General features: G+C 32.9%; 2 protein-coding genes across 3 annotated transcripts in view; both read left to right on the top strand.

The window, feature by feature from the left end:
• LOC129797991 (neuropeptide SIFamide receptor-like) overlaps positions 1-25,881 on the top strand; it is a 116,722-nt gene that overhangs the window by 40,686 nt on the left and 50,155 nt on the right. The gene's annotated exons all lie outside the window — the stretch shown is intronic.
• Positions 6,869-25,881, top strand: part of LOC129797994 (probable U2 small nuclear ribonucleoprotein A') — a 92,196-nt gene continuing 73,183 nt past the window's right edge. Inside the window, exon 1 of the mRNA XM_055840922.1 lies at positions 6,869-6,879. The gene's annotated coding sequence lies outside the window, so the exon portion shown is untranslated. The remainder of the gene's footprint in view (positions 6,880-25,881) is intronic.

The raw sequence follows: 25,881 nt of genomic DNA, 5'->3' as shown, positions 1-25,881 counted from the left end.
TATCGAATGAAAAGTGATAATGTTTTTTGCTCTTTTACCGAATAAAAGACACTGAATTTTGCGTGGGAGTCTCAGCTGTGAATTGGTATATGAAAAGTCGTTAGACTGTTTTTATGCTTCGTGAGAACAAAAATCCCTTTACTCCTTTTCCAGACTAAAGGAAATTATATTAATTAATCCTGACCTTATTCATTGTCTCCCCCAAAGAAAAATAGACTTGAAATTTTCACAGTTGCAAGGATTGTTTGTGAAATTTTATAATCACTTTCAAGGCTTTTAAAGATTCCTCCCTAAGAGAAAAAAAATGAAAAATTTCTAAAAATTAAAATTTATATAGGGTAAAGTGGTACAAGTTGGACAATCAATGATACAATTTAGACAGGGCTTTCTGTCTTGATAAATGTAGTACTTCATTTTTATTTGTATATTTTTAATGCTTTAGTTTTGTAATTTGGTTCCTTGTGCTTAAAAACAAATTTTGTATTGTATTTATCAAGAAAAAAGCCATGTCCAACTTTTACCGGCGAATTGTCCAACTTGTAACACTAATTCCAAATTATATCACTTTACCCTATTTCTTGCACATCAAAAATGTAGAAAAAATATATCAAGAGAAATTAAATTTTAAATATAAACTTATTTCATGGTCTTTTTGAATGGCAGAAATTTAAACAAGAGAATGTCACCATGCAATTGAAAAGATCAAACAAAAGATATAAGGGAAGAGCACCAGCGATCGGCAGTGTTTCTCGGATCGTCAGGTTGTGATCATATTGTTTCACCAATTCAAACACCGAGAAAAAAACGGGGGTAAAATTTTTAGGGTAAAATTTTTAGGGTAAAATTAACATGAAAAAGGGTAACTTTGACCCCTAATACACCTAAAAAGCATAATATTTACACCGATTTCGGGTCAATAGTGCATGGTAAAATAAACATTTCCGGAATGTTATTTTAACTTTTTCGGATTTCTCTCACTCAGTGAATGAAATTTTAAAAATAATTAGCTACTTTTTACCATTTAACTCTCACAAGAATGCAGTGCATTATTTCAGATTTAATTTATAAAATTAATTTTCCGTGAAACACATAATTAAATTTATGACGATCCGAGGTACAGGGTAACACAGTTCCAATTACACCTATTTTTTAAAAATTTATTGTAAAAATTTAGAATACAAATGCACAGATATAATTTATTGGATCACTAATATACCGTTTAGCATACACAAAAATATCAAATAGTATTTTAAGGCGTATATTGCAATTAAATATCTAATATGTCTCTTAACATTCCAATCCGGGGCGCTCTTCCCTTATATTTTGATTATCCAAATGTACTGTACTAAAATTTACTGTAAATGTGTATTAAATGTACTGTATTAAAAGATATAGTAACTACACTGAGAGAAATCCGAAAAAGTCAAAATAACATTCCGGAAATGTTAATTTTACCCTGCAGTATTGATCCAAAATCGGTGTAAATATTAACCTTTTTAGGTGTATTAGGAGTTAAAGTTACCCTTTTTCATGTAAATTTTACCCTTAAAAAGGTGTAAAATTAACATTAAAAAATGTTGATATATTTTTACACCTAAAAAGTGTTAAAGTTTGGAGGAAAAGCAGGTAATCGCACCCTTTTTTTCTCAGTGTAAAATTATTTAGATATTATCTATATTGAGATAGTACGAATAATCTTTAGTGATAAAGTGTTTCCATTCAGAAAATCCCATTCTAAAATAATTGAATCAAAATTATATATTTAGTACACGACTGTACTAAAACTTTTTCTTAGAAGAAAGTTGTTATGTTGGTGCCAAATTGTAATAAAAAAATATGCCACTGAAGCTATAAATATAATTGATATGTGTACAACATTATTATTTATCTAGCATTAGTACATAATGATCAATATTTGACATATTGACAAAAAATGTCAATCATTTTATTTTATTTCTATAATTTCTATCCTTTGTATTACAATCTTGTACTAATACTTTATCTGAAGTCCACATTTTTCAGAGTTTGTCTGAAATTTAGTACATTTTGTGGAAATAAAAGTGTTTTACTTAATTTACTTGAGTACTAAAAGAAACATTTTCTTATATTCTTTGTCTAATTTTTTTAATCTATTATTCACTCATGGTTTTGAGTATTCTTTTATTGTGCTTTTTTATATATTAGAAATCCATAATCAATTTTATTAGTAAATTAGTTTAGCACTAAAGTTTATTTATCAGTTCAAGTATTTCTACACATTTCCTATAGAATAATTTATTATCAAAAAATTTTATCTTTTCAAAAATCTTGCGTGCTTGAAACTACTTCACTCTTCCCTCATGTAAGGCTCCTAGTGTTAATTTTTTTTAGTACTTCATTAAGAAGAAGGGGTCCTTGTTCTAAAAATTCCTTAATTTTTCCTCCCGGTTGTGGAACATTTCTTCAAAGATAATTGACATTTCAGTTGGGGATTTTATTTAGCACCGGCATGTACTAAATGTTATTGCTGCATAGATGAGACTTAATGGTGATATTTTAATGAAAATGAAAATGAAAATCTTTCTCCAAAAGATGTGTAGAACGTACGGTCTGTTCGATACATGACAACCCAGTCGACGGCTTTACTCCACCAATCTTAATACTTTATTCCTAAAGGTTGCTTTAGGGCTTTTTCTGTTAGGTAGGATAAGTGTGCCAAATTTCGACATAGTGCTTGCAAGCGCCAAAGTCTCAAGTTTGAAATGTAATATCTTTAATAGAAATTGATTTTTTTATTCCTACTACTTAAGGAGTGTTGCTTAGAACCTTGTAGATGGTTTTTCGTCTTTATTTACTCTAAAATCATTCTTAATACGTTTTAAAATAAATAAAAATGTAGACATAGCTTTGGTGCCCTATTTAGGCCACCTTCATTCTCATAGTCCCTTGTTCTTCAGGAATTTACATTTTTTGTTATTCTTTTGCATTGTATAATTTCTAGAGTATGTAAAAACTAAAAATTCATGGAAATTCGAGGAACAAAAGAGGTGGCCGAAATTGCAAACTGGCCGGAATTTGGCACACTTACCCTAACTGTCCTCAGTCTTCAGTGAGTGAGCATCAGTCGCCGTATAGGTTCACTCTCATGAAGTGAAAAATGAGTGGTACCTTCATTTCCTCAATTTCTCTTTATAAGTATTAATTTTATTTAGGTGAGCCTCATTTAGTCTTACACATTTTTTTTAGTACATGGCTGTACTCATGTGTTCCTGTGTTATCGACTTTTTTTTTATGTATTCGTAATACGGCTTTTCTCCAGTCCTCGTTGTGTTTCATTATCACAAATTAGTCGTGACATTAACCAACAAAAAGAATAATCAGAAGAATACGCAGACTCACATGAGAACTGTCATGTACTAAAACAAATGTTCAGAAGAAAGATTTCCTTTTTTCGTTCTTCATCCATCCATAGCACCGTAATTCTTGTTTGTACTACCTTGTTAATATTTTAGTACAAGTAAATTAATATTAAAAGAAAACTGTGAATAAGTAATAGTAAAGTACTTTATAAACATTAAATATTTTTCCCGTGTAATAGCATCATTAAATTTTCCTACGTATCAGTAAGATTGCAAAACAAATCAGAGAAAAAATTAATGTTCTAAAATTTTTGACAATGATTGAAAACATAATCATTTATTTTGCATCGGAAAAGAATTATGTAATGTATCAGGGAGAAAGTATTGAAATTCTATCCTGTTGAGTTTCTCAAAGTTTCCCAGGAAAACTTTGAAATACTGAAACTTTGCTTATGAGACATCATTTTGCCACAGAGACAATACCCGGAGATTTTCCTTTCAGCGAGGGAGGGATGTTGAGTAATAAACTTTTGATTTCATTTCAACTTGTCTCCCGTTCTGTGCGTGGGGTACGATGAAGAATGGCTAAAGTGTCTCTTCTCCATGACGCTAAATTCCTCATCATGTCAATTGACTGGAGGATGGAGAGATTGCGAGAAGTAGGGATTGCGAAGCAAATGTATGATTTCGGGCACGTATCTAATTTCCAATTGACCATGTGGTCATGTCCAGGAGAATTTCTTTTATTTTCAAATAACACCGAAATCATTTGGGGGGCTTTGGATTGGAGGGGATTTGTGGGATGATGTCTTTGTTTCGACAGTCAGAGAAATTACCGGTCAATGACTGGCAATTGTGAGGGGAAAAAACGTCTTGGAATGTTGTGTGGCCCAGGAATCAAATTAAGGAGTGAACTTGATAGGCAGCCTATTAGAAGTTTTATGCACTATCAGCAGCTTGAGTAACCAGAATTCAGTTCTTATTCTCACATGATTCGTATGAAGCAATATTTTCGATGCTCGTACTCAACAGAGAGAGGACGATGCATTTAATCATTTGATTTTCCTATCTAAATAATTCTGCATAATAATAATAATAATAATAATAATAATAATAATAATAATAATAATAATAATAATAATAATAATAATAATAATAATAATAATAATAATAATAATAATAATAATAATAATAATAATAATAATAATAATAATAATAATAATAATAATAATATCACAATATTTGTAAATTTATTATGAGATCTCAAGGCCAAACGGTAAGTGATAGAAATTTAGGGTTTTGCAAGAACTTTTATAAATCGTCCGTGAAATGAAAAACATTAGTTTCGTTTTGTCATAACCTTGTTTCTTAGATCGGCTTTTTGTCAACATATGTAGAGCGTACGGTACAATTTACACATGTCAACCCAGTCGACGGTCGTAACCTGCCAATCCCAATCCTTTAATCCTTTGACACGTCCAACCCTATACCATCTTTATGTGTATTGATAGAATGCTTTGGAGATCTTACTGTTATGCCCTACACTAAGAAAAAAAGAGGCTACGATTAACTTTTTTTCGTCATAACTTTAACACTTTTCGAGTGTAAAAATATATCAACATTTTTTAATGTTAATTTTACACCTTTTGAGGGTAAAATTAACATTAAAAAGGGGTAACTTTAACCCATAATGCACCTAAAAAGGGTAATATTTACACCGATTTTGGATGAATGCCACAGAGTAAAATCAACATTTCCGGAATGTTATTTTGACTTTTACGGATTTCTCTACAGTGCAGTGTAGATACGCTTACGAGTTAAGCCGAAAGATGACTTAGTGGAAAATTATTGAAATGAAGTTTAACCATTATGTCGAATATAATTACACTAAGCCATCTCTCGGCTAATCCTCAGGTCTGTCAAGACTGTCCTCAGTCTTCAATGAGTGAGCATCAGTCACCGTGGATAATGCACTCTCATGAAGTGAAAAATGGGTGGCACCCTTCAGTTTTCTAATTTCCCTCCAGGGAGGGGGGTGACATTAGCTCTGAAAAATGCGACCAGTTTTAGTGTAATTTTTCCCCTGTTTTCGTACACATTTCACGAGATATCTCCAAAACTACGTAGATTGCCAATTTAGGGTTTTCGGTTGTCTCTTTGTTATTAAATTGGCTTTTATTTTGTATTAGTAATTTTTACTAATTCATTCTACAATGACAGAAAACAGCTAATAAACTCAAAAAAAAAATTCGGCTCGCTAGAAACATATGGGAAACAGGAAAGGTCATGCCCCTGTTTTCCTCTGTAAGCGTTAATCTTATTTAGGTGAACCCCCATCGGGGCTTACACATGTAACAATGACATTGAAATATTCTCTCTAACGTCTTTTCAAAGTCAAAAGTTAAAGAGTTGTAGAGAGTGTATTTCTCAATCGATTGGGATATGTTTGGATTCATTGGAAAGGTTTTCGAATGTCGTAGAAATTCAAATTGGTTTTAATCACTTTTGGAGCTTCGATTTACTCGTACAGTAGAGCCTCGCTATAGGCCATATTTGGTTCCAGATTTGACACTTGGGTCGCACTATAGTCCATGTCATTTTTAAAGATTATCCACGACGTATTGAAATTGCTCGACGGCTTCCACTTTCTTTGCGATTGTGGTACTTGTCCTCGCTCATTATGGATCAATTATGGATCACAATTATCACAACCACTCAATAAAGTTTGCCAAAAATATTAAAATAATTATGACAACATTGTATGTCGCGTACTAAAAAACATAACCTAACGTAAAATCAGTGTTTTGAAATCAACGGTCGATAAATTGTGGACTATAGAGCGATGGCCTATAGCGAGGTTCTACTGTATTCTAAATTATTCGTTTTGGCGGTTTTCAAGGCGGAAGGTGTAGGATAAGTGTGCCAAATTCCGGCCAGCTTGCAATTCCGGCCAGCTTGCAATTCCGGCCAGCTTGCAATTCCGGCCAGCTTGCAATTCCGGCCAGCTTGTAATTCCGGCCACCTCTTTTGTTCCTCGAATTTCCATGAATTTTTAGTTTTTACATACTGTAGAGATTATGCAATGCAAAAGAATAACAAAAAAAATAGCTTGAACAAACGAGTTGACGTGAAAAAGATATTGGCAGAATTACCGAAGGGCGAGGAACTATGAGAATAAAGGTGGCCGAAATAGGGCACCAAAGCTATGTCTATATTTTTATTCATTTTAAAATGTATTAAGAATGATTTTAGAATAAATAAAGATGGCAAACTCTTTACAAGGTTCCAAGCAACACTCTTTCAGAAGAAAGAATAAAAAAAATCAATTTGTATTTAAAATATTACATTTCAAACTTGAGACTTTGACGCTTGCATGCAACTATGCTGAAATTTGACACACTTACCCTATCCTTTGCAGGATGTATAATTTTTAACCGATTAAGATACCTGTGGCTCATTTCAAAGAATCTTGAATCCTGGAAAAGCGTGAGCTGCTTGGAATTTGGAATTGTTTCAAATCGATTAAAGATCGTTTAATTATATTATTATTTCCCCTGACGATTTTCAAGGTCACAGAATAAATTGTACTAGTGAGTCTATTTTCAACAAAGTGAGATAAATTTTGATTTGTTGGAAAGGTTCCTGAAACCTGAATAAGTTCCAATCGTTCCCAATCAATTTGAACCTTAGAAAATGATAATTTATGTTCTATTCATACCATTTCTTGTGATGAAGGTTTTTCAAGGTCAAAAGAAACAATGTCAAAACGTCAAAAAAGGTACAAAAGTTTTTGAAACCAGGGGTGACATGATAACTTATTTTCGATACTATCGACTGTCGATTCTGAAAAATTTAAACGATAGCTGCCCTTCCTGTAACTAATATAGATACTTATTAGCAGGCACATTCTTTTAGAAACACACAATGAATCACTCAACAATGCGTAAAAAATCGTCATTCACTTAATCTAACAGGTATAGATTTATCGATACTATCGATTCGATAGTGTCGAAAAGTTATCATTCCATCCCAGGTCACAATTGATCGAGCTTTTGTTATGAGAATCACTAGTACGAGCATTCTGTCGGAATGTTTTTCATTTGACTATTTTTCTTCTTCTTGTTGTCTTTCCAAAAAGTTGGGGTGTATTTGTATGTAGTTTTTCCCATGGAAAATTGATACCAAAATAGACATTGTCTCATCCCAAGAAACTCATTGGAATTTATGAAAATGGTGTCTCCACATTGGCTGTCTTTTTGCTCCATTGAAATCTACTGTTTTGCCTCCTCAATGATCCATCCATTTTGCCCCAGGATTGGATCTATGGGATTCACCAGAGAGGGTGGCCAATTTTCCGAAGGAGGGTGTCGTTGACCTTCAAAATATTTCCCTTAAACTAACAGTTTCCGCTATACTCCATCAGTTTTTTTTTCTCCTTATCCCCAGAGACACTCAGCATCACTTTTTGCTACGCTTGAGGAATTTATAATTTCCCACGCATACCCAAGAAAACGCTCTGCCCACACCATCCCCTGAATCCACCACGAAGCCCCTTTTGGCAAATGGCTGTGGGAAAATGCGAGGAAAAACATTTATTATGTGAAAATTGGCAATTTCCCACTTATTTCTTAGCCACATTCCCATCATTCTTATAACTTTGAGGATGTTTTGGATATTCACAATTTTCCACCCACGCCGCAGTTTTCTCTTTTTTTTCCTTTTTTTTCTCAAGATGTGTGTCAATGCAATGACCAACAATTTTCCCATCAATTTTCCATGAGCCACCGATCAAGGCCTGAGCCATTGTCTATAAAGTAGCCCCTCCATCACCTTCTGTGGCTCTGACCTTTCCTTCGGACTGCCTCAATCTCAAGCAAGGAATCCTCATCATGGGCAGGGACATTGCCGAGGTGGGTGAAAAATGATGTTCTGATTGATGGAGTGTGTCCTTTTTTGTGTGTCAATTGACTGGGTCGATTGTCCCAATTACATATCCCCATGAATGGACGAATAGGACTTTTTTACCATCAGCAGTTTTGGACACAATTATTCTTCTGGTTTTTATATGGTGTCTGTTGGACACTTTTTAGAAGATATCAGAACCTTAAGAGCTTTCTTCCCAACTTAAAACGAAGAGATTTCCTCCTTCCATGGCTTTTACAGTCTTGAATGGGTCTTTTTAATCTTAGAATTTTCATAAGCTAATCTGTAGGGGAAAGTGGGGTAGCTTTAAAATTAGGATTTTCCACCTATTTTTAAATAAAATTGAGCTTTATATCGTGATATAATTTAGCAGCACAAACAGTTTGAGAAACTAAATTATATCACGATAAGGCTCAATTTTATTTAAAAATAGGTGAAATATCCCAATTTCAAAGGTGCCCCACTTCCCCTTAAATATGCTAAAAGAAATTTAAAAAAAAAACGAATGTATTTACTTCAAAAGTTACTAAAATACATATTTTTGGGAGTAAAATAATTTTTTATTCGTCAAAAATTTTATAAGACATATACCTTTCTTAAAATAGCGCTATGGAAAAATAAAATAAAGCAAGTAGGGAAAGGTTTTTAGGCTTCGCTCACACTCTGGCTTTAAACACTTCATTTTTCCCATATTTCTTGAATAAATCTGGCATACTATCGTAATATATTTTGTTAGCTAGTCTTAAATCACAATATGAGAAAAATATGAAACGTTCGAAGCTAGAGATGCGGAGCCTGAAAGCCTTTCGCAGATGACCCCTTCAAAAGAAACAAGGTCGAAAGATTATTTGGATACAATACATTACTATAGACTTATGCATATTATTTTGAATAGGGAAGAGGAGGGATGAAATCAAAAATGAATGGTTAGTTAAAATACGAAGTCGATAACTCAACTCGTTTAGTCTCTATATCCGTAATAGATAGACTTCAAGATGTTACAGAGGAGAGAAATTCTTCTTTTCTTATAGTCTGGTGATTGTAGATTTCAGAATCAAATCTTTAATGTAATATAAAATAATAAAAGGCATTTAATTTTTAAAAAAAAGACAATTTAATGCAGCGTTTTGTATTCGTAATTATAGAATATTGCTATAAAGTTTTTATAATTTAATCTTTTCATTCCGTTTGCTATGAAATGCTATAAAATCTTTACACCCCTGATTTTCGTAAGTTTTTCTTTAATTTAAAGGACGATCCATAATAATCGGGCATAAAAGATCAAATCGATAAAGACCATCCTAAAATGCTAGAATAAAAGAAAAGCTTACGAAAATTAAGAGTGAAAAGTCACCTTGGTGTGTACTCTCATATACGGCACAATGGGCACAATAGAGTTATTATGAAAGGAATAATAGCTTCGAGTAAAATATACAATATTATACAAAATATAAAAACAAATTACTAAATTATTAGAAAAACAAAATAATTAAAATTAAATAAATATTTTAAATTATAAAATAAATAAATAATAAAAAAAAAACTAAATATAACCACCTGATAGCAATCAATAGACTCAGGGTTCAATTAAAATTATGTAGATACAGAAAGAGTTGATCAGCTGCTAAATTCACCCTCTTTTTAATTTTGCAATTTTTTCTCTTTTTTTTTGCAAAGGAATGACTCTATTATAATTAGCTATGAAAGTGGTTTGCTTTCGAGCCAGATATGTTCAGTATTTTGAAGTATTTTTTCTAAGAAATTCGAAAGGACTGAAATACCTAAAAAAAGGTCTAGTACGTTCCAAAGCTCTAAGGACCCTTCTCCACAAAGGGATATGGAAACTTCGTATTTTACATTTCGTATTTTACAGGTTCGTATTGCACATTTCGTATTGCTGAAACTTCGTATTCTACTACATTTCGTATTTTACCATTTCACATTTCGTCTTTCATAAATTTTGTATAAAAATTGAACAGGCGCTACTGATAAACTTTCCAAAGCACAGAAAATTTCCCTTAGCCCCAAACAGGCAATACTGATTTAGAGCCTGAAGTTCGACTTTAAACTCAAACCCGAGGCGCATAGTGCCTTTAACCCCATAAAACTGCAATTCTATTATTTTATTGGTTGATATACTTGTGTAAAATGTATGGCTGACGAAATGTTCAATTGTTGTACAAAATGTATGAAAGACGAAATGTGAAATACTAAATGGTAAAATGCGAAATGTATACTAGAATACGAAGATTCCGCAATACGAAATATGCAATACGAACATGTAAAATACGAAAAGGAATGTATATAAGTTTTGGCATTTCTATGACAACCTAATTACTGCCAAGTTTGTTGTGTTTTGGATTAAGGCTTAACCCGTACAGGAGGAATGGGACATTGGTGTTCCAAAAACAAAAATAATTTTTCTGGTTATGGAAAATTATATTGTCTTCCGAATAATCAGAAAAAAAGGGTTTCTGTTTTTGAGGTACTCCTGTCCGAGTCGTCCTTAACCCTTTAAGGACGAGTGGGACAATTGTGTCCCAAAAATGAAAATAATTATCTTCCGACTTTAGAGGATAAAATAACTTTCAATAGTCAAAAAAAATGTTTTTGTTTTTGGGACACCGGTGTCCCACTCGTCCTTAAAGGGTTGGTTAAAGACTTTAAGAGATAAGAACTTTGAATATTTAAGAATTTTATCGGAGAACACAAATTAAACCAAAATACCAATTTAATAATTCGGAACTTAATTGTTTAAAAAAGAAAAACTCGGATAAACCGATACATATAATGTTTCACAGAATAGATTATAAGTTCTATCACACCGCTGGTATTACAGGGGTATAACTCCACCTACAAATTTGTAACCAACCCTTTAAGGACGAGTGGGACACCGGTGTTCCAAAAACAAAAACAATTTTTTTATAAGATATTTAATATCCTATTTTTGTTTTTTTTTTACTGGATTTTTAGTGAAAGAACTCTTGTATGTAGTGTTGTGCCTCTGTAATATCGAATGAGCGATTTTAAACGCAGCACTGACCCTACTAATTTACAGTATATTGTATGTTTATTGCTGTTTTCTTGAGTGATCCTGCAAAAATCCATTACAGACAAGAATAACTCAATTTTTCAAAAAATAAAAATATGCCACAACCTTGTAAATTTTATTGGAAATAGAAGACACAATTCAGTATATTATTTTACCCATTAGGTATGAGAATAAATTGGAAAATTCCAACTTTATGACACCATTCTCTATATGAATGCTTTAGTTAAAATTCTTATTCTCTGTCTGGTGATTAATGTTCTTCAACAATTTGTCCCACATTAGAAGCTTCGGGAAGTGCCTTTCTCTAGTTCATTTTGTAACATTGCTGGTGAAATATTTCCTCTTCCAACATTTTTCTTCATTACTCAAATTGGGTGATTCGCCATCGTATGTGGAGAGTCTGGCCAAAGTCTTGGCAGTTCTCCAAGGAGCTCGTTTCTCTCTCTCTCTCTCTCTCTATTCCTTTGGGGTTTTTGGAAGATGACAGAAGTCTAGAGATGTCCGACCTTCTTCCATGTCAAGTTTAATTGCACATCAAATCACATGAATTTCTCTTCAGTGCATAGCCTTCCCGCCCTTCCATCTTCCATGTTATATAGTGAATTCACCGCGAAAAGCTCTCCTCCCAGAGCTTTCGCGGTATAAATCACCAACAAGAGAACTTCTTGAGGGTTACATGAGCATGTAGCCCAATTCACATCATTATTATTTAATGTTTTCCGCCACATACAAGTCACAATCGCCCAAGAACTTTCTACTTATGCTTACATAATGACTTGCCACGGAAATTTAATGTAAGCTCTGATGCTTTCTCTCTCCTTCTCCCTCTTTGGCTTTTACCACCCACTTTTTGTGTGTTTGCCTCAAGGGTACACTTTTGGGGTTAGTTTGTAGTGAAACTTACTTCCTGCAGGCGAACTGTTAGTGTAGGAGGGTAGTGGAATAACAGAAAAAAGCCTTATAGCAAAAAAAAATAACAAGAGGAAAACATGAAAGTTTCACCAAAAGCTCCTCTCTTAAAAAAAACATTTATGGTGTTTTCCTTGTCGCCAGGCACTTTTAATGGAAAAATATGCGGTGAATGTGTGTTCTTTTGGGCTTTGGCAGTAATTATATGTACACATTGCTCATGGGGTATCACATTCAACATATTGGCGATGGAGAGACGCGATGTGACTCTGGGAACTGGAAGCTCACTTGGTGTGTGAGTCGCGCATTCGCGGGCTTCTCGAATTCAGGGCAAGGTTGTCGACTACCTGTGGCTATGTGTTTTGTGACCTGGGTCGATTGAGTGTCTGTGCAGTGAAACTATACAGAGAGAGAGAGCGAGAGAGCTTTTTTTGCCCCAAAAAAAACACACCTCCAATCTACATACAAAATACCCCCCTTTTTCCACACGCTCCTCCACATGGGGATGTTGGCACGCTTTTCGCACCCTCCACAGACTAGGCTAGCGTCTGCATTAGGAAATTTATTCTGTCGGAGTTCTCACAGGAAAGACTTTTAGGGAATTCCCTGAACATTTTTCAGAACCCTTTGATTTTTTTTTATCCGTAATTATTTATTCCGGATGTCCTACACACACAGGGTGGTAAAGCCAAGAGTTGTGGCTAGTTCGCAATCAGTGCTAGAGTTAATTCGATCGCTCAGAATAAGAAACATATAACTCGCAGTAGGAAAATATTACAGGAGAGCGATTTGAAACTGAGCTTTTACATGCAGAGTACACTCAGTCCTGGTAGGGTGAAAGGAACGTCTATTGACACTTTAAGAAGTCGTGTCAGCACCTATTGACACCCTACTCTGTACCATTTGGGATATGAAATTTGAACATCTCTGTTTATAGTAAAAGGTATATTATAGAAAAAACGTTATATTACTTATATTTTACTAGATACATTAAATAAATTTCAACATTTTGACAAAAGTGTCAATAGAGGTTCCCTGTCGAACAGTCGTTCCTCCGACCCTATTATGCATTTGACGGAATTATGCACATACAATTAAGTTTGCCTACCATTGGGAGTCAATTTATGAGATCATTTTTGAAATACGCCTAAATGTATACTATTTTGTGAAGCGGGAAATTTGAAAACAGTGTGTTTCTTTTCAGAATAAAACTTTAATTACTTTTTTTAAGGTAAAAATTTTAAATATTCTAAGAATTTATTGCAGAACTCTGGCCAAAAAGTACTGTTTGTTAATGCATTTCTTTTAAATAGTTGATTTTTTTTAGTTTTTCGTTCTACGGCCGATTTATTCAAAAGAAACCCCCTGCGGGCATGCAAATTTTCTCGATGCGTAATGCCATTTCGCGCGTTTTTTTTTTCAGTCCCTCAATTGTGCTTAATCCTGGGACTGAGTGTATAAATATGTTTTTTGAAATTTAAAATCTCTATAATTTTGAAAATAATTATCTTTCAAGTGTAACATTCACAGGGAAGCTAGAGGGTACAATGAAGTATCCAAAAAGCAAATAAAACTTATTTTGTAAAAAATCGAGCTGTTCGGCTTATATTCTGAGTCGTCGAATAAAAAATGCAGTTAAAGCTCAAGCTATATGTAAAATTCTAGGGGTAAATAATTTGGTTAAAAATCTGCATACCGCTTTTAGGACTTTCACAATTTGTATTGAAAACATCTAACACACTTAACACTTGTAGTGTTTTAAATCAAAAACAGGTGCAACGGAAGGCTTTCAGGCTTCGCATACAGTCTGGCTTAGAACGCTTCATATTTTTCCATATTCCTGTAATCTTTAATGATACTGACCTATCTACGGCAATATATCGACGGCTCAGGATCAGGATAAAACTCTAACAACTCGAATTTCTACAAAATTCGTTTTTTTAGCTTTTTGGTACTATTAAAAAAGCTGAAAATTATTTATTCTCAAAGTTACAGGCTTTTTCAATCTTAAAAACCTTATACTTAGCATGTAAAATTTTCGTTTCAAGTTACATTCAACTAGTGTGATGAGTTGATTATAAGAATTTCGGTGATCACCAGTGAGTTTTCTTCACCTCAAGACTAAAACACCTTTTAAATCTTGCCCAAATTTAAAATTGTACAATAAACGACCTTGTATATAATATAACTGTTAATGAAATAAAATATCCTTTATAGCCACTGAAGAAGGTCCATATCCGGACCGAAAGCTCTGGGCAAGATTAACAAATGGGCAAAATTTAAAAGGTGTTTTAGTGTTGAGGTGAAAAAAATTCTCACTGGTGATCATCGGAATTTTTATAATATTCGAGTCTCATTCTGAGCCATCGATATCTTAACACTTAGTCTTAACTCACACATTTTTTGAGAAAATATAAATCATATTCATTGAAGGATTATGGTAAAAATATAAAGAGTGTGAACGAATGCACGAAGCTTCAAAAGCTTTCCCTACTCAGTCAAATGTAATTGTTTTTTATGTAAAAATGAAAGAGCAAAAACGAAAAAAAGTTATTTTTTCACAAAAAGGATTTGTATAATCCTAATTTTCTGTATTTAGTATGATTCATAATTTTTTATTTACTCAAAAATAGGATTATTTTATATTCTTCCAATTATTAAAGTGAACAGATTTCACACTATATGATTTCACTACCATTGTATAACTGAGATAGTACAAACGATTTCAAATCAATACCAATTCACACTATTTGTATCCTTTTTTACATCATTCGAGTGCGAGGGAACGAACAATTTTATCATAAAATGCTTTCAATGGCATTGCAAAAGAAACTAATTTTATCTTAAAAATATTAAGTAGATTATACAAAAAACTTTTTTTAAACTTAAAATCTTTAATTTGAAGTTCACTTCATGAAGTGAGCATAGTTTAAAGAAAAGTTTTGTCAAATTCACAAGAGAAATTTGTGGAGATTATGGAAAAGTTTTGTAAAAATAACAAGAAGAAGGATTAGTCCGGTTAGTCAAAAAAATGTCCTTTAATTCACGTGGAAAAGTTTTGTCAAATTCCCGGTCAACTGGATCTTGTTAATAGTTTATCAAAAGGATGTTTGTCCATGCAAAAGGTATAAATACGTTTAGTCAAATTTGTAAACAACATCCTTTTGACAAAATGTTAACAAGATCCATTTGTCCACTTTATAAAACTTATTTTCAGAGTAATTTGAATTTAAATGTTTGTAAATGTTTGTGTATTACTATTGTGCACTTACGAAATGCTCGTTATAAGTCGCAAAAAATTCGTAAAAGTTTGTATTTTTTCACAAACCTGATTCGTAATATTATTACTTGACGATCATTTCTTTTTCTTTCGAACATTTGTTCGTGAATGTTCGTCACAATTTGGTCATTTCTTCGTAATGTTTTGTCGGACAAACAAAAATGCATACAAACAAATGTTTTTAAAGGACCAAAAAGTGTACGTAAAGTTATCATATTACGAACAATGTTCGTAAAAAAAAGGACAAACTGACAAACTTTTTTGAATGTTATACAATTTGCGAGCATTACGTAAGTTTCAGTAGGATTTCACAAACATTTACAAACAATATTACGAAATACTTTTTTTGTATGATTATTTTAAATAAATTAAGAAGATAAACTTCATCTGGATTAGTCAGGCGTAATTGTGTTAAGAAACTACGACTAAACAAATTTTAATTAATTAATTTTTTGGAAAGAATTACTTTTGAAACCGTTCTGAATTCTTTATCATTATTATTATTATTTGGTGGTTTTTATTAAAATTAATTTAGAATAACTTTGCAAGCGAATTTTTAATTTTTTTCTTAGTTTATTATTCAATTCAATTTTAGATAATAATAATAATACTGCTTTTAAGTGTTTTGCCCACCGCACAATAACTTTTGTTTAGTAAACATGTTTTTGATATTTCAATGAGAGTGAGTAAGATCTAGATCTATTGATCTTGCTCATTCTCATGGGAAATTTTGAAAACATGTTTACAAACAAAACTTATTGTGCGCTGGTCATTTAGATAACTATTTTTGAAAATATTTCTTAAAAGAGAACATTAAAAGCACTCATTTTTTTAATTTGAACCTTTGAAATGTTTTAGTTACTTTTGTAAATATTAAAATTGTTTTTTTTATAATATTATTTTATTAAAAATAATGACCAGCGCACAATAATTTTTGTTTGTAAACATGTTTTCAAAATTGCATATGAGAGTGAGAGAGATAACGATATTGAGATCTCACTCACTCTTACTAAAATGTCAAAAATATATTTACAAAACAAATTTTATTGTGCGTTAGACATAATAATCTATTATTCTAAATATTATCTAACAAGGGGAGGAACCCAACTGTCTCCCGTGGATCGGGACGAAACTTGGCATGTAAGTAGGGTCCATATAGAAAGTTAACCAGCCACTGGCTTTTTACTGTGCGGCCATTAGAAGTAGTCATTGTGACCATTCATAGTCATGAATTTCTTATATATGAAAGATTCTTTTAACATTTGTTGCTATTTTTCTTTGACCTGAAAATGCGTTTTAATTATGTTAAAGCTTGGTTTGTGAGTTACTGATGAACGTCAGAACCCTTTCATGTGATACACCTTCATGGTAATGTCATAGGTCATCCGAGTAAACATTATACTTTTTCAAGGAAAATAATATTTTTAATATCAGCGAATTTTTATTTCAGATTGTTTAAAAATAGCGAATGGGAGAAATTTCTTATTCTTCTGTTCCTTCTTTTCCTCTTTAAATTTTACTGCTGCCGGATTTCTTTTTCTTTCTAGTAAGATCTACATTGCATACTTTTTCGTCTTCAATTTTTTTTATTACAGAAATATTTGTTTTTTGTTCATATGTTTGCCATTTTTTATTCGATTTTGATGAGTAAGTAGTCGTTAGGAAGGTCCCAATGAGCTTTATAACATACCGAAAAATCATAAAAATCGGAAAATTACAACTGTCAAAATTTCAAAGTCAAAACTTTCAAAGCGATTTTAGCGCAACTAGAGGAGGTTTGACGATGTTTAAATATTCTAGAAAATTATAGAGCGGATCGAGACGTTTCATTTTCATATAAATATTAATGTTTATGTTTGGTCAAGTAGTTTTGCAGTTATAGACAGAAAACCAAATGCAACTGGAAGATCATATCTTCTGTCCTAAATCACCTAAAGTAGCATATCGTGAAATTCTTTTCTTTCTAATAAAGTAGTATCCCGTTAATTAAATAAAAATATAACTGCAATAATCTTGCGTAATTTCCATTAATATTCAAAGAAGTCTAATATCTATATATTTGCATTGTTCGAATAAATAAAAGATAGAGTAGGAGAATACAATAGTTCATATTCAATTTTTTGCAAGATTGGAAAATCTTTCGCAGATCTCTAATGATATCATAGGGTCAGGTCAGAATGACAAATTTCTTGCTTTTCCATTTTTCCGAAGACCACTATCTTCTATCTCCAAGGGAAATGCAGTTTTCCAACAATTTCCAAACTCGATATCTCGCATGAAGGAATTTGTAACGCAAAATAGGTATCAAAATTTTCTTATATATTTTTTAAATAAATTGTGTTCTTCCTGAAATTGTGCAAAAATTTTAAATTACATGTTGATGATAATGATTACTTATGATAAAAAAAATCCAATATTTTTATATTGTATAGAAAATGTGTATTTTTGAAAATTTCAGACTAACTATTATTGTTTTTTTTTAAATATTTTCCAAACATTTCAAAGTAGAATTTTAAAAAGTAAATTAAAACTCATATAGACAAAACTAACCACATAATTTTAATATAATTCGCTGTTAATGTAGTCAAACGTTAATTCAGCCGAAGAAGTATTTTTTATCTTGAAAATTTGATAGTTGTAATTTTCCGATTTTTATGATTTTTGGGTATGTTATAAAGCTCATTGGGACTTTCCTAACGACTACTTACTCATCAAAATCGAATAAAAAATGGCAGACATATGAACAAAAAACAAATATTTCTGTAATAAAAAAAATTGAAGACGAAAAAGTATGCAATGTAGATCTTACTAGAAAGAAAAAGAAATCCGGCAGCAGTAAAATTTAAAGAGGAAAAGAAGGAACAGAAGAATAAGAAATTTCTCCCATTCGCTATTTTTAAACAATCTGAAATAAAAATTCGCTGATATTAAAAATATTATTTTCCTTGAAAAAGTATAATGTTTACTCGGATGACCTATGACATTACCATGAAGGTGTATCACATGAAAGGGTTCTGACGTTCATCAGTAACTCACAAACCAAGCTTTAACATAATTAAAACGCATTTTCAGGTCAAATAAAAATAGCAACAAATGTTAAAAGAATCTTTCATATATAAGAAATTCATGACTATGAATGGTCACAATGACTACTTCTAATGGCCGCACAGTAAAAAGCCAGTGGCTGGTTAACTTTCTATATGGACCCTACTTACATGCCAAGTTTCGTCCCGATCCACGGGAGACAGTAGGGTTCCTCCCCTTGTAAGGTGATACTCACAAATTTATACTTTAAAATGAATGTTGCCTCTATGTCCAAATTGCAGGAAAGTGTTTTGAGTGGTATGTTGTCTGTGCTAAAATAGTACGTTACACAAGACGATGGATGAATTTCTGATTATGACCTACCCGCTAGCGCTACCTTACGATTTTATTTCCCAAAAAAGAGTTGTATGGTTACATACAAGTTGAAATTTTCGAAAATTTTTGTTTTCTTTTATTTTTATTCTATAATTTCTGTGAAAATAAATTAAATTCTTTTTTGCCAGTATGACGATTTTGACAGACTTTTTTTTTGAAAATTGCAGACCTATTCTTATTTTTAAGAAAAATAAAAAAAATTATTTAATTTTTGCCTGAAACGGTTAAAATTACCATTTAATATAAATACAAAACCTTTATCCATCTCATTATGTGGTATAACTGAAAATTAACTGATACATCAAACTATTCGGTGTGAAGAAACAATTTTAATATTGCAAAAAACATTGCTGCAGGCAAAGTTTCTGAACAAAGTTTAACCAAAACACTTAATCATATTGACATGATATTTGTTCAGCATTCCCCAGAGGTGATTAACACCTCCAAGAAATCCAGTTTAATTCAATTATTTATTTACCATGCCTTAATTAACAATTTAATTAGACACTGCAATCTGTATTTATGCTAAATTAAAACAAATAAACTGTGATTTTGTTGAAGAAATGAATATCTTGCCTCTGTGCTCAATAAGATGTAAAGTAGGGCAATTCCGATCAAGAACACATCATTTTTTTTTTAACTTGAACTCCTTGATATATCCATCCTTAGAACCACCGCCCTGTAACATTTTCCTCATATTGGTAATTGTGAAAAATTCATTCTCAATTTTCTCCAGCAATTTCCCTAATTACTCACGGATGGCTTGGAGAAATTAGGTGGAGGTGCATAGGGGGGCAAAAATCAGTGGATAAATTGGATAGACAGTCTAGGTTGGGATTCAATATTGCACATTCACCCCCCTGGCATATCCATCAAGAGCAGTCGATATAGGAATGCTCTCTGGTGTATGTTTTTTTTTGTGCTACCGAGCCGACCATGACCTGTTGGGGGTTGCCTCTGTTCGGGGTTGGCAAAATTTAGGTCACACAGACATACCAGAGAGCACGGGAGAATCCGGAAGCGGGAATCTCAGCAAAGATATTGTCGTATCTCTCGCTCAGGAAGAGGTCAACATATAGAGGCCTCCTCCCACAAACAACACCGGAATGCTCCAATAAATTCCATGCTCGTGCGGTGACCTTCGTTCCTGCCGGTGTTTTCTGGCTAAATGGGACACATTCTCCAAGTCCAGCGGAATCAGGTCATAATCATATTCCGGTCAACAGGTTAGAAGAGAGGAGGACCTCAGGGCTAAATTGGCAAGTGGAGTATTTGATGGGTGAGGGAGAATCCCAAAAATGCCATCAATGCCATGGATGGGAATTTTTCACTTTGCACTAATGCAAAAGCTTTGGAAGGGGGCGAACGGGGTGGAAAGCTCCATATAACACCGCATCCAAAGTTTTAGGCCAATGCCATGAGACACATGAGTGGCAAGAATTTGCTTCAGACGCGACAAAATAATTCATTTTAATTTCTTTGGCGTTGAAAGTTTTATCTGCACCGTGCAAGAAAATTGTCCTCCCCCAGTGCCTTTTTTCCACGCCAAAAACTCTCATATGATATCTTTGACATTTTCCCACCATTAATCAACAGATAAATTATCAAGGGGTTGCTCAGTTATAAATTTCTGTGGTACTTTTGGGCGGAAATTAATTGCTTCTTGGGAGAACTTTGTTGGAATTTTGCTCAGAAATTTAATAAAACTTTCTCCACAAATGCGAAAATGTGGGTGGATTTTCCATGATTTCTACGCTTTCTAGGCTATCTCACCCTTTATGCAGAATCATCATAACTTATGCTCCCCTTATGAATTTATTCACCGTAAAAATTATACAATAAGACTCGTATTTGACTGATGGTCTTGAATCTGAAGATATTTTGAGAGTTTAGGGGCGAAAAGGGCATTCCGAACACATTGTTATTTCATATCACGATTTATTTATTAAAATTGATAAATAATGCGGAAATTCTGAACTGTAAATGCCCAAAATAGTGAAATAATTCTGGCAATTTCGGACTGATTTATCAGAATTTATGAATCAACTTAAAATGTTTACTGACCAAAAATTGTTTGCTTTTATTTAATTTATTTTAAAATAAACGTCTTATTATTTTGTAACTTTGCTATAGGGGGAAGTAGGGCACCTTTGAAATTGTGTTTTTTCACCTATTTTTAAGTGGAACTGTGCCATATCATAATATAATTTCGCTTCTCGATCTCTTTGTGCAGCTAAATTATACCACGATAAGGCTCAATTTTATTTAAAAGTAAGTGAAAAATCCCAATTTTAAAGGTGCCCCATTTCCCCCTAGAGCAAAACGCTGAAAATGTGTTAAATTTAAATCTGAATAGGAGAAAGTGCCCATGCTTTGCACGGTCTTGAGCTTGATAACGACTAAATTTTTCCTATGTTTTTGAATAAATGAGATTCTGCAATATGTTTTAATAACACGATACTTTTCCCCTAGTTTTTTAAATACGGGTGCTATGAGTCACATTCGTCACATTTATTGAAAAACATAGGAAAAATTTAGTCATTATCAAGCTTGGGACGGTACAAAGAATGAGTACTTTCCCCTATACACATTTACATCAGACTAAAAAAACAATAGTGAAAAAAATTAGACATTTTTGTTCATCAACTCTCAATTCCTTGACTTCAATGTTATCACTGAACTTGAAAAAAAACTTTGTATAAAAGATATTTGCCAATAACAAACATTTCCCTTAAACTATTCCCTGATCGCAAATGTTTCTTCGGATGTTCCACTCTACTGGGACGAAAGTAATATAAATTATTTTCTCGGAAAATAAATAAACTTAGAATTAAAATCTTGAAGTTTAAGCTTACAATATTTTTGACTTGGCGTTGCTTTTGGGTAAATTTCCAAAGATATACCCAAGTAGCAAAATACATATTATCATACTGCAAGAACTAAGGAAAGAAAACGGAATTTTCAAGATTTTCTATTACAATTGAGATTAATAAATGATGCCGCAAATGAAATAGTGGTCAAACTTCCCTGTAAATTTTTGGTAAAGTAAATATAATGCTATTTTTACGACAAATTTACTATTTTCTGACTTATCTGGCTATGCATGCAACTCATATTTGATTTTTGTTTGACTCATTGTACTCCAATTCAAAACCTCTGATAATCTGGTACCCTGGAGGGGAATTCTGTAACGCTCTGGCAATGCTATATGACAAATTGGGTTCGAATCTTAGGAGAGCTTTTTCGAAAATGCGATTCTGTAGCCGTGACATTGCCATTTAAGCTCATGTGGCATTGTCAGAAGTCACATATTTGAGTTTTCTGGCAATTCAAATGACAATGAATTTTGTTAAACAAATCAACCAAGACGTACTGTATTTTCATAAAATCATCAAGTAAAGGGATTTCATTAAAAAATCAATGAATTTTATTTTCGAACTCATATGATATGACAAAAATAAGCTCGAATGGCATTGTCAGGTTTCGAACTCACGCGTGACAATGCCACGAAAATTACAGAATTCCTCTACTGGACTACGTCGTCTGACGATCGGACAGGAGCGCCTGTTCCGTGGTGTGGATGCTTCTTTCATGCTCCCAGAGTTATTTGGGTAGAGACGGTACATTTTATTACGTTTTATTATAGTGAAAATGTCTTTTTCTGACATGCGGTTGCTTGTACCTGGCGGGACTCGAACTCACACGAACGCAAGACCCAATGGTCTTGCCTATTGCGCCCCGAAGATCCCCAAGGTGTAACTAATTTTGGGAAACTCAACCAATCTGGCTAAGAAACTCACGGAAAACTCGCGGAACCTCTATATTTTGTCAAGGAACCCACAGCAAACCCTTTTTTTGTCAGGAAACTCACGCGGAACCCATATAGGTCTTCAGGGAACCCTGGAAATCCATACATTTTTCAGGGAAGTTGGGGAACTCATAAATTTTTCTGTGAACACACAGGAAACTCGGGGAACCCATATTATTTGTTTTTTTTTAGTAATCCGGGAACCCAATCCACTCTAATTGCTTATGAATCATCCCTTGAATAAGACGTTTTAGCGATGACATTTAGGGGAAACTGCGACACCAACGAACATGGGGTAGCACGGAAAATGATTTTTATTTCTAAATCACTTTGACTATGACGAATATTTCTTCAGTGGACAAACATCACTAGAGTATCTATAAATTCATAATTCATACAGGTCTCATCCACTGAAGTCCAATATCTAATTAAAAAATCCCAGTATTCGGTGCTACCCCGTGTTCAGTGGTACCCCAGTTTCCTCTACCTTTCAGTAGCGTTCGTACCCCTGATAATTACAAAAATGCAAGTTTTTTCAATATTATTTTTCCAACATAATTTTTCTTATCATTTGATTTTTTTAATACCATATAAAAGTGATTGTTAAAATAGAAATTTAATAAATCAGATACTTGCTATAAGCGTCATATTTGGGGAAAATGTGAGGTAAATTAACAAGCGATTAACGTGAATACCCACGAAGCAAAATAATTGACTTATAGAACCAAAACATCGACAAAGTTTTTAATGCACTTCAAAAAACTTATAATGAGGCTTTTCCGTTTAAATTTCTATTAAAGCTCTTAAACCCCTTAAGAATGCGTCACTTTACTTTTTTAGTTGTTTAATTTTCTACTTTATTCATTTTTAGTTGTTAAGGTGATGAAAAAATAACGTCAAAATGACTACAGGGGAAGACTTTCAGGCTTCGTACATTTCATATTTTCCCTATATGGCTATATGGCCTCTAGACAATAGAGACACTCTTGCCCATATTGATGCAAATTCCCTACGTTTGTCAAATATGGACATATTTTTCTGTAGTGTGTAGAGGGCATTAATAAGTCTGACCAATGTATGACAATATATTTTAATAGCTAGTTTTAAGTCACACATTTTCTGAAAAAAATCAGATTCATAAAAAGCATTTTAGAAAAATATGAAGTGTTCGAAACCAGAGTGAGTGCGAAACCTAAAGCCTGCCCATACTTTGTTACATGGGTATTAATTTAATGTGACACAGGTGACACACAAAATTTGATCGAATCTAAAAATAATATTTCATCACAATCCTTTTTATTTCGATCCTTAATTATTCTGATAATTTAAATTAAAATTGATATTAGGAGAAAGTGCTCTCTCTTCGAACGTTCATGCCTTCGAATAATGCGAATTTCTTTTGTTTTTCGTAAGAGATTTACACTAAATTATCACGGAATTATCAACAATTGAGGATAAGCCAACTAATTAATTAATAGAAATGTATAAGTTTATTAGGAAAACTAAAAGAAAATTCACATTATTCGAAGGCATGAACGTTCGAAGAGAAAGTACTTTCCCCTACTATTTAGTATAAATTTAGGGTAAGTGCGCCAAATTTCGGCATAGTTGCATAAAACCGCCAAAGTCTCAAGTTTGAAATGTAATATTTTTAATACAAATTGATTTTTTATTACTTCTTCTTACGGCGTTATCACACTTGCACATTAAAATTTTAATGTGATTCACATTAATTATCCCTTGTGAGCGTCCAAATATGTTATTTGTGTCTTTGAGTCACTCAATATTTGAGGTTTTTCTATTTATTGATAAAGAAGTGGACTTGGCCTGCAAAAGATAAGTTTAAATTTACCTAAAGCATAAATATTTTTCACATTAAAAAATTAGAGAGAAAATCGCATTAATTTTTCGCATTAATGCTATAAACCAATTTATATCAAATTTTGCGGGGCAAGTCCACCTTTTTATCAACAAATAGATCAAATTTTGAATATAAAATTATTGAAACACACAAATTACACATTTGGACTCTCACCAGCGACAATTAATGTGAATCATATTAAAATTTTAATGTGCAAGTGTGATAACACAGTTAAGGAGTGTTACTTGGAACCTCGTCAACAGTTTATCGTCTTTATTTTGTCTAAAATCATTCTTAACACATTTTGAAATGAATAAAAATGTTGTCATAGCTGTGGTGGCCTATTTCGCCCACCTTTATTCGCATAGTTCCTTGCTCTTTCATAATTCTTCCAATGTCCTTTTCACATCATCTTACTTGTCGAAGCAACATATTTTGTTACTTTTTTCATGTTTGTTAGAGTTTGCAAAAACTAAAAATTCATGAAAATTCGAGAAACAAAACAAATGGCCGGAATTGCAAGCTGGCCGAAATTTCGTACACTTACCCTGAGCTTTTTATTTAGATTACTTAAGTTAAATATTTTTAAAGAGTTAGTGCTAAGTAAGAGGTGTCCCTAATAAAGCATAACTTACTCTTCAAACTGCTCTGCTTGGCCCTATATAAATTCCAAAGACCGTGTTTTGGCATACTTAAGAATTATTGATGGTCCTATTGTGAGCTTTTTGAGGAAGCAAAAATTCCATGAATCACATCAATAAATCCTCGAGAGTCATTTAGTTGGGCTATTAATTGTGAAAAGTTTATCCAAGAGGAAGTCCTATGGAGAAAGATTCATGTCTTGAAGAAAAATGTTAGTCCACAGAGTGACATCATTGAGTTTAATTTCCTTAAAAGCCTTCCAACGAGTGTCTAAAAAATCATCTGAAATTGCTCGCGATGATGTGGCAGTTTGACAAGAAGCATGTTGATTCAAGGAGGGCTTTTTCTTTCAAATTTATTTATTTAACGTCTTTTTGTCGTGGTTTACTTTTTTTTCTTCTGGCGGGATCAGTGAAAAGGAACCAGACAGTTATTTTGTGGGTATAGAAAGGGCTAATCCAGTTCCACACATTAAAATTTTCGTGACACTTCAAGTACACCAATTAACACTTTTATTGAATTTTAACCACACATGTTTGCCCAGCCTTCACAATTGACTGACTGATGCGTGTTTTTGTAATAAACTGCCCCAAGTGAGGTGGATAATCTCATGAGAATTTGCTTGGCCTGATTCACTTCATCCACCAG

Source organism: Phlebotomus papatasi, chromosome 1 (assembly GCF_024763615.1).
Source record: "Phlebotomus papatasi isolate M1 chromosome 1, Ppap_2.1, whole genome shotgun sequence".
Classification (NCBI taxonomy): Eukaryota; Metazoa; Arthropoda; class Insecta; order Diptera; family Psychodidae; genus Phlebotomus; species Phlebotomus papatasi.
Note: the sequence above shows the minus strand (reverse complement) of the source record. Positions and strands in the feature narration are given on the sequence as shown.